This window comes from Pteronotus mesoamericanus, unplaced genomic scaffold (assembly GCF_021234165.1).
Source record: "Pteronotus mesoamericanus isolate MK-2021 breed Mesoamerican mustached bat unplaced genomic scaffold, CSHL_Meso_final contig_94, whole genome shotgun sequence".
NCBI classification, from domain to species: Eukaryota; Metazoa; Chordata; class Mammalia; order Chiroptera; family Mormoopidae; genus Pteronotus; species Pteronotus mesoamericanus.
Window position 1 is genome coordinate 44,079,195 of NW_026555285.1, and position 4,816 is coordinate 44,084,010.

Sequence of the window (4,816 nt, forward strand, 5' to 3'; positions counted from 1 at the left end):
TAGTTCGGGGCTCAGCCGGGAACAGGGAAAGGTGCCTTTTGGTTAGTCCAGCACTGCTCAGCTGAAAGGGCTGAGTCAGGTCAGAGAGAAAAATAATAAAATTTGCAGTTTGTTCTAATGTACTAGATCATCATGCCATCTAAAATCGTCCGTGTAATACAACCTACAGAAAATTAGAAAAAGAGAAATACACTGTCCTTAGTCAATATGTAATTTGAAGAGTGGCCCGTCTGGAAGCATTTTCTTAAAGTTCGATCTGTTACGCTCATGTGGTTCATAGCATTGTGTCACACGGTGGGAAGGGGTGTACAACAGTATTTCCGTGGTTATTGGTGCAGGTAAAGGTATCTGATGCAGAGAATGTTTATACCTCACAGTAAGAGCTTGGTTTCACATTTGATTGCAGAAGGTGATGGCACATCTGGCTATTGATATGAATGGCTTGAAAGTTTTGGGCTTCTCTGAATACTATAATGAAAAAAATCCTGTTGCTGTACATAGTGAGTCTTGTTATAATAATTGTCATATAGGAACCAATTATCTTTCTTATGTTTTCTAAATGGGTAATACTCACTCATGCTTCTTAGAATGTTAAATACCTAAAAATTTGGACCCAGATGTCTCTCCTCTCAAAAAATTCATTGGTTCCAATAACCATACGGGCCTATTTGACTTTTGTTCTTCCATTCCCTTTACTTGAAGCTTAGGCTGTTTAATCCCTTACTAATAGGTTCAGCTCTGCTCCGGAATTTACACTAGGCAAATGTTGAAAGACTTTCCATTGTTTTGCTTTTAGTGCCTCCCCAGCTTCTGGTTCTCAGCAACATTTACAACAACAACAATAATAACTGCCCCTAATGGACTGACTGTTTGGGTCCTCCCCAAATTCATATGTTAAAGCCTTATCTTAGATGTGATGGTCTTTGGAGGTAGGGCCTTAGGTAGGTAATTAGATTTATGTGAAGTCATGAAGGCGGAGCCCCGCCCCCCCCCCCCACCCGTGTTGGGATTAATGTCTTTATAAGAAGACACAAAAGGTGACTCTCTCTCCAAGGTGTAAGAATACAGCAAGAAGGCAGCCATCTACAAGCTGGGAAAGGAACCCTCCCCAGACACTCTGATCTTAGATGTTCCAGCCTCACAAGCTGTGAGAAATAAATGTCTGTTACTTAAGTCACCCAGCCTAATACACTACCATACACTGGCCTGCAAGAGAAATTCATCACAGATTCAACTAAAGTTACGCACACAAAGGGCTTCCTTCCCCACTCCCCCGCCAGATCTATAAGAGCTTTATTATTAGCTTCCAGTATGAGATAAACCCATACAATAATGTTCATCTTTGACACTCACAGTTTATGAAAACAAAAACTGCTTGATTTTCATATGAAAACTGCTTTCTATTTTTCCTTTTATTGCATCAAAGACATATAAGGGTGAAGATAGAAGAATTTAAAAAGATACTCAGATAGGTTTTCTAAAATTGAGTTCCCCCAAATAACTCCTTATGACAGGGAGACTTCCACGTCAGATTTCTAGCAATGGCTATGTGCATATTTTTGTGACTCCCAAGAATTTTTCTCATGATCAAAACTCAACATATTCCCTGGTATAAGTGCTACTATTTTGACTCAGATAAGGAGTATTTTTGGGTTTTTTTGCAAGAAGATAATAATTTTACTTCTTAATGATCAAATGAACATTGTAATTTATTTTATTTTAGAGACTGTATCTTACTATTATTATTACTACATATTATTGAGAGCTATGTGTTGAAATCTGTGCTAAAAGTTGCAATTGAATGAGATCATTTAATCCTCATAACTACTACCCTAGGAAGTATATACTTTTTAAAACTTTTTTCTCCATTTTACAATAAGGAGACCCGACTCTGAGAGTTGAGGTAAAGATTCTAAAACATGGGAGAAAAAACACATATAGGATAGCTCTAAATTAACCCATACACCAAAGCCTTCGACAATTAAACAATGAGCCTTCATTCTTTTCTGACTCCTTTGACGGACCTGCTGACCAGGGTACGGCCGGACAGACCAACAAGCCATCAGGACACCAATCAGACAGTCGCTTGGGAAATTTCCCTTCCTCAGCATGTGAGCCTCTCAGGGAAAGTGAAACCAGGCGTTAGATATGAACTCTGTGATGTGAGTGGGCATGATGGAGCTGCAGGTGTGGACCCTCAGTGAAGGTGCCACCTTTTAACCTCGCAGCTAACGTGTGCTCTCCTTGCCCATCGAACTGTTTTATCCATTACTAACAAGTTGTCTGGGGAAAGCTTTGGTTGTTGGGCAGCCAGGCAGCATGGTCCTGAAGCTGGAGCAATGCTAGAAATGTATCCCATGGTGATGTCAGTCTCGGAAGAAGCTGAGAAGCTGAGACATGGCAGCCACTCTGCCCTTGGGCCTCTGTCCCCTAAAGACTGACCTGAAAATAGTCACCCACCCCATCCTTCTGGCCAGCACCACAGATTCTACTTCTGGCCTGGAAGATGGTCAAGCGTTTTAGCTATTGTTTATTCTTGTATTATGAAAACTTTTAAACAGAAACAGAAACAGACAAAATTGTATTACGAGCTCATCACCCAGCTTCAATAGTTATCAACATTCTGCCATCTTTGTAATCTAGTTATTTCACATCTTTTTTTTCTATAATATTTTAAAGCAAATCCAGGAGATCATGTAATTTCACTAGTAATATTTCAGGATGTACCTCCAAAAGATACAGACTTTTTTTCCCCCCTCAGCAGAACCACAGTGTCTTAGCACATCCAACAAAATTAGTAATAATTATTCAGCATAATCTAATACCCAGTCTATATCCATTTTTCATTCCAAAAAACTTTTAAATTGTTGATCTGCTCAAATCAGAATCCCAACAAGGCCTGTATGTTACCTACGATTGCCATCTCTTTAGTGTGTTTTTTAAAAAATCCTAATTTTTTAGAGAGAGGAGAAGAATGGAGAAATAGGGGGAGAGCAACATGGATGTGAGAAGGAAACATCAACCTGTTGTCTTTGGCACACGTCCCACCAAGGACCACAACGCAGGCATGTGCCCTGAGGGGGAATTGAACCAGCAACTTTTTGGTTTGCAAGATGATGTCCAGCCAAATGAGTCATGCAGGCCAGGACTCTTTAGTGTGTTTTAACTTAAGTTAGTTCTCTCCCTTTTGTTTTCATGTTGTTTACTGGTGTGTTTTCATGCTGCTTCTTTCTTCGGTGGTTTGTTTGGAGAGGAAGTAGGGCTGGAGATGAGAATCAAGCAACTATCTGAAGTAAGAGTTCTTTTCCCATTAAAAATTTTGTCTCTCTCAGAGGCTGATAAAATTATTCACATCCCAAATATTAGGCATTTTGCTATCATATAGCCCCTTTAATTAGCTTTCACTTAGTATTGTATTGCTTTTGAGACCCAATAACAGTGACATTCTACAAACAAGTTGCGGTAAAGGGATTTGGAGGCATTGCTACGTCTTGAGTTTATAACTCCTCTCACTTTTTTTCAATTTCTATGTGGGTTTTGAGATTAAAAAGAAACAAATTTTACAATTTAGTCATGTTATTCTTTCTTGATTCAAATTTCACAAATCCTTTTAGTGTATCAGTTGTCCCTGTTTTATATTCTCTTAATTTGATGACATTGAATTGTCCCTTTAGATTACTCAGAAGACTCTTATGGGCAAATAAGAACAAAAGGCAATGGTTTCTGAAACACATTCATGTGTAAAGACACCAAGTGGAACTGCTGTTAAACTGATGGCATATTTCTATTTGATGGGGAGAGATTACAAAATTGTCAGGAGTCACATGTGTACTGAACAAAGAACAGAACCGTGACCTGCAGAGACCAAAATCCTTATCCATCTCCTCCCTCACCACCATCGCAAACACATGACCATCTTTTTCCAGTGGGCACTATGTGTGTCCATCCCACTTTTACAGCCAGAATCTATTTCAGATGCAGTTGACGTTTATGTCTTATTCCATTTGAGAAGCGTTCCTTCTTTCTATCATAGGCAGTGACATTATCCAGTAGTGTCATGGGACCAACATAACAGCTGGGAGACTTGGCTTCCCGCAATTGGCTTTCATTAAGTACAGCATTATTGATTAAGTAACTATAGTGTATACACAATATGCATGCTACCAGGAATACTCATGTAAAACATAGTCAAACTTATATATTTACAAGAGTTGAGAAAGGCATCACAGGAAAGTAAAGAGGGGCGATTCAGAAGCATATTTCTCTGGAGCACTTTCCTCTTTGTCTACTCTCTGTGTTTCTGGGATGTTTGGAGACCTGACAGACCAATGACATGATGCTTGTTACAACTTCATTCAGTTTTGCAATGGGAAGAGGGTTAAAGGAAGAAAGACACTAAGGACGGTTAAAAAGAAGAGGACAGTCAGAAGGACTATGGTTAAATAATAAGAAAACCAAAGGAGGCAAGGAACGCGAGAAAGTCAGGTACTGTTAGTACGGAATGGAATTTCAGGAAGATTAACTGAAACCTTCACCAACAAAAGTTCATAAATGGCAAACGTAGGGTTTGATTAAAAGATAAGTTCTGCTAAAATCATAACAGACTTCTCTTTTATTTTATGCACTTATTTTAAAGTCCCATTGTGTTCACTAGCTCAACTTTTCATTATCCTTAAAAAGAAGGAAGTCAAATAGTATTTGCATTGGTTACAAGATTATTTTGTTTTGTAGATATTATTGTATGAATACAACCTTGGCTATCTTTTACTATTGCTATTCACATAAAATAATAAGACAAAATATTAAAATGTGACTT